This window comes from Garra rufa, chromosome 17, assembly GCF_049309525.1.
Source record: "Garra rufa chromosome 17, GarRuf1.0, whole genome shotgun sequence".
In the NCBI taxonomy this organism is placed as follows: Eukaryota; Metazoa; Chordata; class Actinopteri; order Cypriniformes; family Cyprinidae; genus Garra; species Garra rufa.
In genome coordinates, this window is record NC_133377.1 from 9422995 (window position 1) to 9441340 (window position 18346).

The following is an 18346-nucleotide window of genomic DNA, read 5'->3' on the forward strand; positions in this document are numbered from 1 at the left end:
ATGCGAGCGTAGGGGGCGGGGTTAAATTAACATAATAAGTTTCGAACAGCTCTCTTGGCCAATCAGATCACAGATATTAAAATATAAATTACATATGTAAAGAAAACCTCTCGCACGGTGATAGAACTCAACTATGAATGGCCTGAGAAGACTTGCATCTTGCCACGAACAGGTGTAACTTGATAATATTGTCTTAGTCAGACTAATTATTTTTATTAATGATGATTCACTTTGTTTTACACTGTAAACAAAAGCTGGCTGTGTCGGCGATTAGGTAAAAATGTTTTTGAACGTGTGGTATTACCACGGTATTCGCATAAGTAAAGTGGAGTGTCATGTAAATGCTATTGTTTTTAACTATGGTAATGGTAAAAGTAGGTCTACCATGGTATATACTGAAATACCATAGTGCCACAGTACTTTTATTCTATTCTATACTATTTTATTCAATTCTTTGCATTGATGTATGGTTTGTTAGGATAGGATCTATATAATATTTGGCCGAGAAACAACTATTTGAAAATCTGGAATCTGAAGGTGCAAAAAAATCTAAATAACTTAGAAAATCGCCTTTAAAGTTGTCCAAATTAAGTTCTTAGGAATGCATATTATTTTTTACTTATTTTCCTAATGATTTTTGGCATAAAATAAATTATTCTTATTGATGAGACTGGTGTTGACCAGTGTTGAGGAAAGATACTTTTAAAAGTAATGCATTACAATATTGAGTGACTCCCTAAAAAGTAACTATTACTTAGATACTTTTTATGAAAAGTAATGCGTTATGTTACTTTTGCGTTACTTTTTAAATCTGGACAGGGCTTTCTTGTTAGTTTTTAATATAAAAAGTTCTATTTTGGGCAAATGGAAAAGCCTTTTTACACCTTAGAGAAGCCTTAGAGAAAAGTAAGTTCACATTTGTACAGTAGACCGCAGAAGAAAAAAATGTCAACTTCAGCAATAAAAAAAAGGAAAACAAATGTTAGATTATCTTGAGTAATTTTTTCTTATTAGTATGGATGAATTGGATCATCGAAGGTCAGCAGCAAAGACATCGGTTAATAAAATGGGATTAAATACATAAAGGATATTTGTATTATTTAACATATTTAATTATTGAAGTTTAGCGTTGAATTTCACTGTTTTTATTCATTTTGAGGAATACTGTATCTGTTTTTTTAGTGAGTGAGATGAATTAATGCATGTTCGCGTTTATTCTAGAACTAAAGTAACATCTTACTCACAATTTCTCTCAACATGGGGACAGGAGAGCTTTTAATCAATAAATGGTGGAAAACAGTAACTGGTGTTACTTATTTGAAAAAGTAACTCAGATATTTTCTTGTCAATTAAAAAGTAATGTATTACTTTACTAGTTACTTGGAAAAAGTAATATTATTATTTAACTTGTGTTACTTGTAATGTGTTACCCACAAAACTGGTCTTGAGACCATTTTTTTTTTTTTTTGTGATCAATATTTTATTGTCTTTTCAAACAAACAAACAAACAAAGAACAAGAGAAGCAACAGACATATCAAAAATTTTACAATCTGAGAAAGAAAGAAAAAAAAAAAAAAAAACACAATAACCTTTATATGGTCATTCCTTTACATAATCTAAAATTTTGGAAGCAAAACATTGCCATGCATCAATGGTACTAGGTTTAGCCTTGTTAATTCGTGCTACTGTACATTCACAAGTCACTATTTTAAGGAGACTATGAATCCAAAATGTTTTCGCACACATTTGCGGAGTATACCAGTTTTGTATGATTGCCTTCTTTGCAGCTGTAAAACCAGCAAACAACATTTTCTTTTTTAGTGTACTTATACAGAAATTAGAATCGTCATTGAGAAGACATAAACCAGGATTAGACACATAGTCAACTTGTAGTAAAAAGGACAAAATAAAATTTACATGAGACCATAGACTGACAATAATTGGACATTCCCAAAACATGTGGAGAAAAGTACCTGAAGATGCAGTGTTACAGATATGACAGTTGTAATTCGATTGCAGCTTCATTTTGAATCTCTTATAAGGAGTTATGTATGCTCTGTGGATGACTTTGAAATGGATTAGACGATGAGCCAAGTTTTTAGAAGTTAAGATTATATTGGACCACACCCTGTCCCAGTCAACCGATAAGTCAAAATCTGTAAGTTCACGTTGCCATATAAATTTAATAGAAAGAGGCTTTGCAACGTGATCATTAAGTTTACTATATATTAAAGAAACCGATGGCCGACCATAGGATGGTGCGATCCAATCCCACACAGGATGAGAGGGAATAGGGGATGCCCAGGGAACGCCATAAGCTTTGAGAGCAGAACGTAACTGAAAGAAGACAAAATAGGATGATGCTGGTAAGCAAAACTTATTTCTTAATTCTTGAAATGAGCAGAGTCCCTGGTTGTCATACAAGTCACCGCATGTGTTTATGCCCAATGTAGACCAAGAGGGCTGGACAAATGGTCGATTTCCACATAAAAACTTAAAGTTATGCCATAAGGGTGTGTTGTTACAAAATTTGAAAGGTCCTCCCATTAGACATTCTACCCTTTTCCAGATCCTAATAGAATTGGCCACAATCGGGCCAAATTTGTATTTATCATTTTTATTTCCTACGCCAGCAAATAAAATATCTTGGAGCCTATGTGGTTTAACCTTGTTAGCTTCTATTACTCTCCATGAAACTTTAGATTGAGGATCAACCCAAATATGAAGAGCTTTAAGTTGGAACGACAAGTAATATAATTCAAAATTTGGCACAGCCAATCCACCTGAATGTATCGAACGCTGTAATGTGGCAAGTTTTATCCTGGGACGTTTACTATTCCATATAAACTGGGAAAGTATGGAATTGATCTCCTTAAAGTAACCTGTAGGAGGCGAAAGCGGCAGCATAGAGAAAAGAAAGTTAAGCCGAGGTAATATATTCATTTTGACGGTGGAAATTTTGCCTTGAAGAGAAACTTTAAGATTATTCCATCTTTGAGTATCATTTTTAATCTTGACTAAAATGTTATTAAAATTGTTTCTGGCAATTTTATGAATGTCTTTACATATGGTAATACCCAAATAGATGAAAGAATCTTTAATAGGAATGAATGAGGGGATAGAAGAATTAACTTTAACATTGTTGATTGGCATTAAAGCCGATTTGGTCCAGTTTATCTTGTACCCCGATAAACTACTAAAGTGGTCAAATTCTTTAATTATACTGGTTATTGACATATCAAAACGATCCAAATATAAGATAATGTCATCAGCGTACAACGAAATAATATGATTATGATCCTGAATCTTAATTGGTGGAACATCAGAGTTCCTAATAGCTTGTGCTAGTGGCTCAAGGGATAAACAAAATAATAAAGGGGAAAGTGGACACCCCTGCCTTGTTCCACGCTGTAAAGGAAAAGGGGGGGAAATAATATTACCAGTTAAAACTGATGCCTCAGGTGAGTGGTAGAGCGTCTTGATCATAGAAATGTAATGTTCACCAAAACCAAAACATTGCAGAACTGCCCACATATAGTTCCACTCTAGCCTATCAAAGGCTTTTTCTGCGTCTAGTGAAAAAACCGCACAAGGACTTGGTAGAGAGTCTGCAACATCAAGTACATGAAACAGTCGCCGCATATTATCGGCCGCATGGCGTCCTTTGATAAAACCAGTTTGGTCTTCTTTAATTAAGCTATGGATTACCTTTTCCATGCGAGAGGCAAGAGTTTTAGCATAAACTTTAAGATCACATGGGATGAGTGATACTGGTCTGTAACTGGAGCAATCTAATGAATCTTTACCCTTTTTAAGAAGCAATGATATCAAAGATGTTTTCTGGTCTCTATGAAATGTACCATACTTAATTGCAAAATTATATGAGTTAAGCATAAGAGTCCCAATCATATCCCATATTTCTAAATATAATTCAGGAGGGAGGCCATCTAGGCCTGGTGACTTGCCTTTCTGAAGGCTTTTTAATGCTTCATGGATCTCCTCCAAGCTTAACGGGGCCTCTAAAGAGTCTTTATCCAACTGTGTGATCCGAGGCAGTTCTAGTTTATCCAAGTACTCTTTACAAATTGACTCATCAAAATCTGTTTCTGTTTTGTATAGATTTGTGTAAAACATTTTAAATATGTCGTTAATTGTTTTGGGATTTGTGGTAATCTGATCACCTGAAGATTTTATTGCACTGATATATGCTCTAGATTCACATTCTCTCAACCTGAGGGCCAATAAGTGGCTAGGTCTCTCTGATTCAAAATAATATTTTTGCCTCGTCCTATGTAAAATAAACTCTGCCTTTGATTGTGAAAGTAAATCCTATTCCTCTTTCAGGGAAGACAATTCTATTGCTTGTTGATCAGAAAAATTTTGTTTTTGTAAATTTTGTAGTAATTGGATCCTATTTTCTAATTGTGTTAATTTGCGGGTTCTTGCTTTGGCTAGCGCAGAAGAAAAAGATATACAAAATCCTCGTATTACACACTTCGTCGTTTCCCACAATATTTGAGGGTCTACATCAAAAGACATATTCCTTTCAAGAAACTCCTTTATATGATCCTTTAACGAGTTAATGAATGACTGATTATTTAATAATGATATGTTAAAGCGCCATCTAGGGGCCTTGGTCTTAATGTTGGAAAGGTGAACATTACATAATACTGCAGAATGATCAGACAATAAAATTGGTAATATAGAGATGGAAGGGTTGGATGAGATTAGAGATGGACTGAGAAATATGTAATCTATCCTAGAGAAAGTCTTATGTCTATTAGAAAAAAAAGTGAAGTCCTTAAATGTAGTATTTTGGATTCTCCAAAGATCGATTACATTGAGTTCATTGATAAATTTATTTAATAACTTAGAGGATGCTTTAAATGTAGTATCAGGGTGAGATTTATCCAGTGCAGGATTTAAAACGGCATTAAAGTCACCACCCATCACTAAAGGACAATCAATATGCTCAAGTAACACATTGGAAATATTTGTGAAAAATGTGCTGTCTGCCTCATTCGGGGCGTAAACGGAGACCAATGCTAATCTATCATTATGTATTTTGCAGCGTATAAAAACAAATCTACCTTCCTCATCATTCCCAGTATGTTCAATTGTTAACTGTAATTTCCTGTGGACTAATATGAGCACTCCCTTAGTTTTATTACGTGCACAAGAGAAGGCTGCCAGTTTATAATACTTATTTTGAAAACGTGCCACATCGCATTGTTTTAAATGAGACTCTTGTATCAGGGCACAGGAGATCGATTTACGGTGCAAATATTCTAATATACGAGTACGTTTAACAGGAGAATTTAAGCCGTTCACATTCAATGATAAGATATTTAGGACATGCATTGTGTGCTTGTAATACCATGATTCTGTCTAACTGAAGAGAAAAGGAGGCATTGCCACATTTCTAGTGACATGTAAATATCAGTGTGTATCCTAGATACCAATCCACTTTGATGCATAATTCTTTTCAAAGAAAAGTAAGATAGATAAAAGTATTGACGTCTGTTGAAAAGCATAGAAGAAAACAAGAGAAAGGAATGACAAACCACTATGAAGAACCAAAACAGACCGCACATTACCGAGAATGTAGGTCTGCATGAACAACAGAACCAAATGCTGATGCGTGACCAGTCCACTTCAACGCAAGACATGTTCCCAAAAGGCCCACTGAGCCAGAAGCTTAAATACTGAACCTACTCTCCATTAGCCCGAAAATAATCATAATAAACACTTTCAAAAAAACAAAAAACAAAACAAAAACATTATTGTTTACCCGTTAGCGGGAGAGCGTGCGGGGGGCAGGGGCAGGAGCAAGATCTCAGAGAGAAATTACCAAGTGTCCATGGCCACCTTGCTATTGTCCTCTTCGGGGCAGTTATGAGGATCGCCGCTGACCTCATCATTGATTTTTCCTCGTTGAGCTGAGGGGATTGAGACGGTAGCCGTTGCCTTCCCGTTGCTTTGTAGCGCTGCAGAGTATGTCTTCGGTGAAAGTGAAGTAACAAAATCCTCCGCCTTTTGAGGAGAGTCGAACATCATCTGCTCACCTTTGTGCCGTAACTTAATTACTGCAGGATAGATGAGGAAGGGCTGTAGACCAAGCGCTGTCATCTTCTTCAGGACTGGATTAAAGCTCTTTCTCTTGGTAGTCGTGGCTGGACTAAAATCAGGAAAGAATAGTAGCGTGACATTATCTTGAGTATATTTCACCGGATATGCCTGCCGAGCACCCTTCAGGATCGCTGATCTGTCATGCCATCTTAGAACACGGAAGATAAGAGTACGCGGCCGATCCGAGTTTTTTCTTCCGTCATACACGCGATGGGCCCGGTCAATCTCTATGTCACGGCCCTTCAGCGAAGGGATCCACCTGGGAAGACTAGCTCGGAGGAAGCCAGCCGCATCAGAGCCCTCTGCCCCCTCAGGTAACCCCACCAGCCTTACATTATTTCTCCTGTTCCTGTCCTCAAAGTCCGTCATTTTTTCGGTGATTTGCTCTATCTGATTCCTTAAGTCTATGACAGTCCTCCTATCCTCACGTGCAGCTGTTTGAACAGAATCGACTCTGTCACGAGTCTGTTTTGCCGTGACGGCTAGCTTTTCAACTTCTGTTTTTAGCTCTTTTACGGAATCATTGGTCGTTTGTATATGCAGACGTAGATCACGGAGTGCTGGGGTCAGTAAAGAGTCAATCGCTTCTCTTACAGTCGAAGCCACTAACGAGTCAAGAGTACTTTGTTGCTCCCTAAGAGCTAGCTTGATACCGTTAGCTATAGCAGCGTCGAGGTCCTCTCTTGAGATGGTGGAATCTTTGAATTTCTTCTTTATTGGCGATTGTTCACTCTCTCTTTTACGGCTGTCCTTGACTACTGGGATACTCATAGTGGACTAAATAAAGTGTGGTTCAAAACTTACTGACAGGATATATAATTATTGGCAAAGTGAGCAGAGCTAAGGACTATGCGTGCATCGCTGCCGAAGGGTCACGTCATCCCCCGTCTTGAGACCATTTTTTGATGGTCTTGGTCTTGTCTCGGTCTCAACTGCATTTGTACTTGGACTTGCTTTGGTCTCAAGCTAGGACTAAGTGGATTTTGTTTCAAGACCTGTCAAGACCACAACTAAATTGCCGGCAGATTGTCTGATTTATTTACAACCATCATCAATGCGATTGGATGTAAAATTTCCTGCTTTAAATGCAATCAATAACTAATTACAAAATAAATACTTTGATTTATACAAGTGGATCTCAAAATGTTTGAATTCACTGCTTAGCATGAGCTTAGCATGACTAGAAAGATGTATATTGATTATAATAATAAATACTAGGAAATATCTTGGATTTTTCAAGTTTCTGTTTATTTTAAGGCTTGTTTTGTCTTATTTCAAATAATTTTAAGTCCCCTTGGAAGTTTGTTGAGGCCCCATAGTGGGCCCTGGCCCCCTGGTGAGAATAAATAATTTATACTGTTATGCCGGGTCAAAAATTATTGAGGGATTGTGTCAGAAACCAAAGTTTTGTGTTTCACCAAAGTTAATACATACACCCACAAAAATTGAAGATATTGTTGCAAAGAAAGTGCTTGAGAGTTTGTGTGCTTGACTGTATGAGATGTGGATTTTTATATTAAGCAATATCATTCAGTTTATATTGCTTTTATACAAACATTCATCAAACATTTTTATGTTTTGTTTTAAAACGTTTTTTTTTTTGTTTTGTTACTATTGTATTTAATGATTAAAAATATGGCATTTTTAGGCAGGAAATAGGATTCTTTGGATGCATTTGATCAGTGCTGGTCTTGGTCTTGTCTTGGTCTTAACCCCTCAAAGTTTTGGTCTCAACACACAATGGTCAGTGGTCTGGACTACAACACTAATACAAAGTAACAAAAGATAACAGACTGTCATTTTAAGTTGTTGTTTTGAATAATTATGAAGATTTATCTGAAAATACACTCTTAAAAATAAAGGTGCATTAAAAGGTTCTTCACAGCAGTGCCACAGAAGAACTATTTTTGGTTCCACAAAGAACCATTCAGTCAAAGGTTCTTTAAAGAACTATCTCTTTCTTACCTTTTCATAATCTTTAGAACCTTCTTTCGCCACAAAGAACCTATCTGAAACAGATATTAAAGGTTCTATATGGAACCATTTAGACAAAAAAGGTTCTTCTATGGCATCGTGAAGCACCTTTATTTTTAAGTGTATATGTACACTATATTTTAAAAAGTTTGAGTCAGATTTTTAAATGTAAGTATCTTATGTTTACCAAGGCTGCATTTATTTAATCAAAAATACAGCAAAAAATATTTTGAAATATTATTACAATTTAATTTTTTTTTTATTTGAATATATTTCAAAATGCAATTTATTCATGTGATGCTAAATCCTTCAATGAAATCATTCTAATATGCTAATTTGGTAAAAGTATTTTTTTAGCTTGGGTTCCGTGAGCATGGATCATCTTGTGGTAGCATCAAAGACAGGCACAAGCTCACTTTCCAGAATATTTTTATTCACCATTGATTGCGGGTGGAATGAAATGAAATCCCATCCAGACAGTATTCAAGAAACTTATCTTAAGCAAACTTATCTCCTCTGTAAGCAATTAAATATCCTGTTTTCTATATTCCTATATTCCTTCCTGTTTAGCTTGTTTACGGCAAGCGTTTTAGCCTAAAATATACTAAGCGTTACTCGTCGTAATTGCATTTTTACTAGAAACAATTCAATTACAGAGCTATTTTTTACTAACAATGCCAATTAGAGAGCTCTCTAATTCAATTATTACTAGAAACAATTATAATTAGAGAGCTCTCTAATTCAATTATTACTAGTAACAATTCCAATTACAGAGCTCTCTAATTCAATTTTTACTAGTAACAATTCCAATTAGAGAGCTCTACAAATTAATTTTTACTAGTCGAGTCTCAAGTCTCCATTGACTTCCATTCATTTTTAATTACAGAGCAACTACAATTGAATTATTACTAGTAAGAATTACAATTAGAGAGCTCTACAATTGAATTCTTACTAGTAACAATTCCAATTAAAGAGCTCTCTAATTCAGTTTTTACTAGTAACAAATTATAGTACTAGTAACAAATTATTTGTAGAGCTCTGTAATTGGAATTGGTACTAGTAATAATTGAATTACAGAGCTCTCTAATTGAATTCCTTGTTACTACTAATGTTACTAGTAAAAATGCAATTAAGACAAATAACGCATAGTATATTTTAGGTTAAAACGGCTTGCCATACTTGTACTATTCTAAACGAAACAATTTCTGAAATTGTGTATTGCTAGTACTTCTCATGCTTATTACCTCCTTAGGAAAAATCACTTGTTATATTCCACTTTGTAAGTCACTTTGGGTAAAAGCATAAGCTAAATTTATAAATCTAAATGTATTTTTCTAAAAATGAATAACAATGTCAGAGCGATATCTATTGCCTGTCTGATTTCCTGTCTCTACTCCTTGTTGTTTCCTGTCTCATCTACACTGTCCTGTCTAATAAAGGAACATATTTGAAATTTTGTAGCACTATAAATGTACAATCTTGAGTATGCTATAGAACAGTGGTTGGATTGCAATAAATGCATACAGGTGATGATGCATAATGCAAATGATGACTAAACACTGTAATGTAAGTTGTTTATTTGTTTGTTGCTATGCAGTTTGATAATTCAGTAAAATATTTGTACAAAAAGCCATTTAAACCAGTGCTTTTGTCACACACCTTTGATTTGTCATTGAGATCCAGTGCATGATCCATTGATCTCAGTCTAACTCACACGAATCCACCAAACATAAACATGAAACATGCCAAGTGGGGCACACACACAAAAGCTTTTAACAACCATGAATAACAAGAAAACTGTCCTTGCAATTCATTGGTAAAACATCTAATAGCCAAAATGAATAATTAAACAATAAATCAGACAATATGACACCACACCTTAATAATTGTGAGAACCAGCTCTGAAAGTATGCTTGTGTTACTCATGTCAGAGTGAGTTGCATGTACAATGTTTGACAATAGAAATAAACTCTATTATGATATTACACATCTGTGTATTTATTTGTCATGCCATTTGAATTGCAATTTCACTTCTTCAGTTGAATACTAGAGGGAGTGAAGCTCCAGTTTAGATGACTCTATAGGTTTTCTATGAATCATACTTCTCTGGAGTTTGTTGTTTCACTATATTGACAAGTCAAAATATTTGTTTCATGAATGCATAATGTTAAACAATGGTAATACACATTCCATTCTGTTGCTAGGTGCTATAGATTAAAAAAAAAACACTAAAAAGATATTATGAAATGTAAAATATTCCTTTGATTGTCAGGTATGAATAATGTTACAGGTTCATTGTGGAAGAAAAATTCTTATTACTTATCATATGTGCTTATGAAACATTGTGTTTCTGCTTTATCTAAACCTGCCCTGAAGATGTCATGAGGTAAAGGTATCAGGACCTCAAAACATAAAGATTTGAGTCTTGGGAATATGATATTGTAGAATGTGTTTCTTTGTTTCCTTACTATGTGTGGAAAATTACCGGCTGTTAGGAGATGTAACCTTGAAGACTAGGGAAGAGATATAAAAGTGGAGGAAACCCTCCCTTCTTGGTCACACTCTGCAGCAACCTGTGTTTCTGTATGACTGTCTGACATTTCTTGCAAGAAATAAACCTTTAAAAAGACCCTAAGAGTGAATTAGCCTCTTATGCGATGAGAGTCGTTGGATTTTTGCCACTACATTCATGAACATGAAATACCAATGTTTGCAACAGTTGAACAGTTGAACAGTTTTGAAACCTGTGATAACTGTTTCAGGATTCTTTGATGAATAAAAAGTTCAAAAAGAACAGCATTTATTAAAAATAGAAATCTTTTTTTTTTTGTCTTGTCTTTACTATCACTTTATATCAATTTAACACATCCTTGAATAATAAAAGTATTCATTTCTTTTTAAAAAACAAAACAAAAACAAAACTACTGACTCCAAACTTTTGAATGGTAGAATATATTGCTACAAAATATTTCTATTTTAAATAAATGCTGTTCTTTTTAACTTTTTATTCATCAAAGAAACCTGAAAAAGTATCACAGGTTCTAAAAATAATATTAAGCAGTGCAACTGTTTCCAAATTAGCATATGAGAATAATTTCTGAAGGATCATTTGACACTGAAGACTGGAGTAATGATGCTGAAAAATCTGCTTTGCATTAAAAGAATACACTATATTTTATAGTATATTAAAATATAAACCCATTATTTTAAGTTTCAATAATATTTAACAATATTACTGTTTTTTTATATGACTGATTTAGGATCAAATGAATGCAGCCTTGATGAGCAGAAGAATCTTCTTTAAAAAAAACATTACAAACTTTATCACAAACATTTGAACGGCAGTGTATATTGCTGAATATGTATTTACAACTTAATCTACAGATGTAAGGATCAAGCTTGGGCTGTTGGTAAAACTCCAAACAACTCAAGGCAGAGGTAAAAAAAAAAAAAAAAAAGCATGTATACAATTTTAACAGTTTAGATTTGGAAACAATGATCATCAAAACAAATGTAAAGTAGGCATACTATTTCTTGCTCAGCTGTTAAAGCTTACGCTCCAGCACACGTCCAGTCACAGGGCACTGATTTAGGTGGGTGCACACTAACATCTTTAATGACATTTATCCAAAGGGAAAGGTCAAGTCACACTTCATCATGTTCAGTTGGTAACTCATTTGATACATCATTACTGTTGTTCAGGATTTTCTCTCTGAGTACCATTTCATCTTTATTTATTACCTGCTCTGTCCATTAAGATTGATGTCCAAAGCTCCCACATGGCTCACATCCAGGATTCTATATACACTATATTGCCAAAAGTATTAGCCCACCCCCTTCTAATGAACAGGTTTGACCACTTTAGTCATTTCCATGAGTACAAATCTTAATGTTTAAGCATAAAATGATATTCTAGGGAATTGTGTGCTTCTATTTATAGCAACAGTTTGGACAGGACCCTCTTCAATTCTAACATGACAATGCCTTTGTGTATAAGGCAAGGTTCAAATCGAAATTACTGATTCCGTCAGTGTGCAAGAACTTGACTGGTCTGCAGAAAACCAAGTCCTAATCCCAGCTGAAAACCTCTGGTGTGACTTTAAATGCAGACCTTGAGCCAAAAACTCATCACTAAACACCAATGACTTGTACAAACACTACATGGACAAAAGTATTGGGACACCCCTTCTTTAAAACAGAAACAGGCACTTCTAAAACTGAGATTATTCTAATACAGTATCTCTATTAATTTTATATACCTATATACCATATAAATGTATATGCCATTCATTGTGGCAGCTGTTATTTCTTCATCATGCAACAAATGTCCTATGAAACATGTGTAGGTGTATGTAACGAGGTATATTTATTTAATTGAGAGATTTACTGTATTAGAAGACTGTGTCATTTCTACTGGAATATAAATGGCAATAAAATGCCAAATAATAAAAATGATGATATTAATATGTTTTTGGTATTCTGAAATAGAAGCAAGTCCATATGTCACACATGACAACAAATGCCTTTTTCCTGATTGACGAAACAACAAAAAACACCATGAATATTCATGTGATGCTTGCTGATAGTGGCATCTGGTGGCAGAAGTTGGTACAGCATGCTCGTTTTTACAATAAAAAAGACATTAAGAAGAAAAATCACATTAAGAAGCAACACATAACATAATCATACCTTTGCTCGCTAACAATTAACTAGCGATTTCAGCCTCTGTCATCAGGCCCCACGATCAATAATCTTGAAATCTAATGCTTACAAGGTGAAAGATTATCAATCTTGATCTATACCCTTACAAAAATGAAGTATACTTCAAGTTTATTTAATTAAGTATTCTTAAGGAAAGTTCTTGTAGTATGTATGTAGTAAGTCCTATACAAATATCAGTGTACTAGTAGTTTACTTTTAAATACTCCTTGGGACTAAATTGGCCCACTTTCTTGTATATAACAGTATACGTTTAAGTCAGAAAAAAAGCCAAAGAAAAAAAAAGACAATACGGAGTCTACTAGAATGTGCTGAAAGTGCGTCATAAGAAGCGTTGTTGCGACGAATCCATGGAGTGTGGAGTGCACGAGAGTTTCCCTCATTTCCTAAAGAGTGGTGTTATTTAATTGTGTGCGTGCATCTGAAAGTAAGTTTCTATGTTTATTGATCCTATTTAGCGTGTTGTTTATGGGTTATTACCATAATTATGTTTCGTTGAGTTAACTAATACGGCCTGTATCAACCCGTGTGTAACTTTATACGATCTACTTGGATCATTATAATTGTTTATATGTTTTTTTATTGTTTACATAAAGCAGAAGTATATTTGTCTCTTATTAAGTGTATTTAAACACTATTTAGACGATGTGACGGCATTGTTGAATACGCTAAGAAATGCTCAGTCATTCTGTTATGCATGAGCTATTCTTAGCCATTAGTAGGCCTACAAACGGCCGCAGGTTCGAGCCCCGGTCTGAGCAAAGTTGAATAACTTATGGGTAAGGTGTTGAAAGTGAAGAATATTACTTTTGGATATGTTCGAATGTCTTTCTCACTATTAATATTGTTAATCTTTGCTATTGTTTATTCTATTTATTATAATGCTAACAACTGATACTAGTTTTCTACTTGTTTGTAGAACCACACACAGACACCCGCATGTTTGCATATGCTACTGCAAATAAATCTTCTGTGAATCGAGAAACATCTTCGTGGCGTTTTGACCAGAGGTACCACAGTGATTAATTCAACCCGAACCACATTAGTAACTCCAGAACAAAAAGTATACTGATAGCACACTTGAATAAAGTTCTTTTCTGTAAGGGTAATCATAATGTTTGTTCGTGATTGTTCTAATACAATAAATTGATCTATTACTTGTATATGGCTCAGGTTACGTATCTATCATGCCATCGTAAATATGCCTTTTGGGAGAATTTGCATTTTATTTCCTAAATTTAAAGGTTTACCTGTTTTAACAAAAGAAAACATTTGTGAAAGATAAAACACACTCAGCGGTTAAAACAATTCTCTGGAAAATTATTTTTGCATGAAAATAGATTCCTGAAAACACTTCCGAAATGTCATTACTTCTTATTGTTGAATTTAATGGACCTTTAAAAATAAATATTGAGGGCTGTTTTTTTATGGGGTTATTTTTGTCTCTTTATTATTCACAAACATACTGTCACGGTCCATGCATCTGTTGTGTTTTCTTTGTCTCGTGATCATGCGTTGTCTGTGTGTGTTACGTCATGCTCTCCAGCGCAGCTGCCAATCAGTCTTCCACAGGTGCATCACATTATCTCCGGCTATTTATACTCACCTCGTTTTCATCTCCTCTGTCGATAGTTCATTCTGGATTTGGTTCGTGTCGGGATTGTCTTGGTCGTGTCTTCGTCTCTGTGGATGTGTATTTCGTCAGTGTTTCATCATTGGATTACTCACCTTCACGGGATCATCAAGCTCCTGTGTCACCCAGCCGAGAGATCTCACCACGTTGGAGTTTGTTCACCTTGTTTGTCTTCAATAAATATCCGTTTTCACTGCATTTGCTTCCTCATCTCTGTTTGCACCGTCACACATACTGTGTTTGAGAGTAAAACTAATTATTTTGTAATTAAAAAATAAAAGTTTGCAAAAAAAAAAAGTCCTCTTAAAACTCAAAAATAAAGAAATTTATAACAAAATGATTTGCAATGCGTGTAAATTTTTTTTACAATCTTTATTTTTCTTTGTGCACTTCAAACAGTTTTCATCACGAAACCACATGTTGCTCTCTTTTCTGCTGTCTTTTTTTTGCGGGTCTGAATTTTTGTTTGCGAGTTGAAAAGTTTCGCTTGAGAGTTAAAGCCATAGATATATATAGAATGACTAGATGTGTTACGTCGAGGTCTAGAGCGTCCGCACAGGTCGGCCATCTTACCACAGGCTGGCTTTCTGGCGGGATCAATCGAACCTGAGGTAAGGTAAGTGACCTGCACAAACGTTAATACACTTATCTCGCTGAAATCTTGATGGATTTACAAACTGTTTTCTTACAAACATTATTAACGTGGTTATAATTCTAGATGCTTGAACATGTTGAAATCGCAGCTTTTCTCCTCGAAAAAAAAAACTGACTCAATCGTGCAGTTTAGTTGTGTATCACGGCTAGCTAGGCTACTAGCTACCCAGTAATTTGGGGCGAGGCAGAATTACGCTTTCTTTTCAATATAATACACACATTATAAACATGATTTGCGACATGATTTACATTATGATTTCTACAGGAAATTGCTGACAAGATGCCAGACTTTTGTCCAGTTCTCTGCAAACCTATTGTGGCATCACGCCTTCAGTGTGTCTTGAACAACCACACATAAAAGGTTGCACACATTATATTGTTATTTTATTGTATTTGGCTGTAGATAGATTTGAGTGAAGTTACCAACACAATAGATTGGCCGTAACAGACTCACCCATTTTATAATCACATTCCCTCTCTCTCTCTCTCTCTCTCTCTCTCTCTCACTTTCTCACAAATACACATACAGACACAGGGAGAGAATGTTAACTTGTATCTATTATTATGTCAGAATGCACCAGAATGCTTCGTTTGTATGTGGAAATCACAAAAAAATTCACCAGCTGCCACTGATCATGAGTTATAGTAATGCTAACCCACTCTATTTCTTCCCCTCTTAACCTCACTTGTGAGGTAAACCTTTTCCAGTCATCAGCCATCCTTGTATTTGATGTCCCACTGGCCCTCGTCGCAACCCAACGGCTGCCCTACCATCTCTTGTTGCTGTCCCCTTGTCCAGACTTCCTGGCCTGCACAGCCTAGCGACCCACAACCTGCCAACCTATTCACTTATCACTTCATCATCAATTATCAGGCCCAGCCGGAAGAGGACCAGAACCAGCACCACTGGGACACCTTCGTTACTTCGCTAAATTTTGAATGAAAATGTAAAAAAAAAAAAATCCATCAAATGCCTCTAACACCTCTGTCCAAACATTGATTTTAATAAATCTTCAAAAATCTTTGAAAAGTGCCTTTATAATGTCTAAACAAACTGGTTTACTACCATTTTATGTGGACTTTAGTTCTTTGTGCTGTGTTATTGTCATCACTGTACAGGGTGGGGATTTCAACATGCAGCGTTTCATGATGTATATTTGTTAAGGGAAATCTTGTAGGCTTAGTCTACCTATTCTAGAACATTATTCTATTTTTTAGAACATAAGATAATTATTCAAAAGTATTTAGTGTCATAACTACATATTTGACGTTTATAATAAATCAAACTGTTTGAAAATCGGTTAAAAATTGAGCACGTTATGGCTATTTAAAAATTACTTGTTTTACTATCAACACAATATTTTGGGTGAGCGAGCAGCCTGTGGTAAGATGGCCGCCATATGCGGACGTTCAACTCCGTTGGCCAGCAACGCAGACGAGACATCTAGTCATTATATATATATCTATGGTTAAAGCTGTATCTCAGTGGGCGGTCTCTACCTACCAGGACGAAAGGCCTTTTTTCTATTGGTCACTCTCGATTGAAGTGACCGGTTGACCACGCCCACTACGTTTCCCCGCCACCGCTGCCGCCAGTCTGACCAAGTACTCCTCGCTGCAGACTGTAGCGCGGTGACGTCAGGTACCTACGTCAGGTATGTGTTTACCGCGCATGCGCAAAGTGACGTATGGTATGCCTGTGTAATTTGCATTGCGTGGTGACGTTAGGCGTTTTCGCGTCGTTTTTGACGTAACGCGTCATTAAAACGCATGCGCATACTTAACATAATAAGGTGAAAAAAAAGAAGGGGAAAAAACAGTAATATGTAGTACAGCACAAATCCATGATTTTAACCATGTCTGAGGTAAAATTATATGGAATTACAGAGTTTATTCTGTAATATTTGTGTAGTATTATATACAAGGTATTAACATTGTTGCACTTTATTTCACTGTATATATTGTAACATTACTCTGCACCTTATATGTTTCTTATTTTAACCTTTCCTCTGTCATGATTCTTGTTTATTTAGTATAATTATGGACATTTTTCTGTTGCTTTGGCAATTCTGCCTGTGGAATATTTAAGCCAATAAAGTAGTATTAAGTTAAATAGACTACACACAGTATATTTTCAGTGTCTACATCCCATTTTATGCATGGTGCCTCTAAAAAACCAAACTGATAACAGTGATCTTTTATTGCAAACAACAAAACAAAATACAATTGTATATACTGTGACGAGTCGGCTGCCTCCCCCCTAATTATCATCACCACCCCGTCCCTTATTCGCCGCCCTTCTCCAGGCTCCCAACGGGAGTGGGTGTGTATGGGAGAGGAGAGTCGCGAAAACATCCCGGGCTGGCGGTGTGTGATGAGGAGCACGTGAACTGAATGAAGCCTCATCACCGTGACGGCTGACGGGCCGTTTCATCCCCCAGAAGTGCCGCGTAGGCGGAGGAAGAAGATGCCGCTGAAGAAGCCGCCGCCCCTCGCGCCCCGGACCTGAGCAGGCGCCTTCACGACGAGGACACCAGATTCCCCTTTATTTGGACACATTTACCCCCTTGGAAACTTGTTTTCTTTTACTTTCTGTTTAATAAAAGCCTCTCCGAGGCCTGACGCCACACCCACTGTGTCTGTCGTTTGCTCCTCCCGCCACAATACATATATATTTTTATATATAATAATTAAAACTATAAACATGACACATGAGGACAAGAGAAAACAACAACAAAAATAGTTTAAAAAAAGTTAATGAACATGCACATGCGCACATTGCGCAGTAACGCCAGTAAGAATAGCGCGCATGCGTGTTATATACATACCATACGTCACTTTGCGCATGCGCGGTAAACACATACGTGACGTAGGTACCTGACGTCACCGCGCTACAGTCTGCAGCGAGGGGTGTCTCAGTCTGACTGAGGAGCGAGCGAGCAAGGTTCTATCAGCCATGGTGAACAATACTGGCTGCGTCCGAAATCGCCTACTCAATGAGTAGGTACTTAGCCTAATTTCAATAAGTACTTACTTAACGAGCGCTAAAAGAGTACCTACTCAACAGCCAAATCTCGTTGAGTATGGATGCGTTCCGCCATGTTGACGTTATCATGTGACCTATGACGTTATAACAAGCGCAACATGAAATGATACGAGCGACGGATTTAATTCATCTATCTGTAAACATTTTGATGTTGATGAAATTTGCTTATTTTGGATTGATTGAAGTTTTT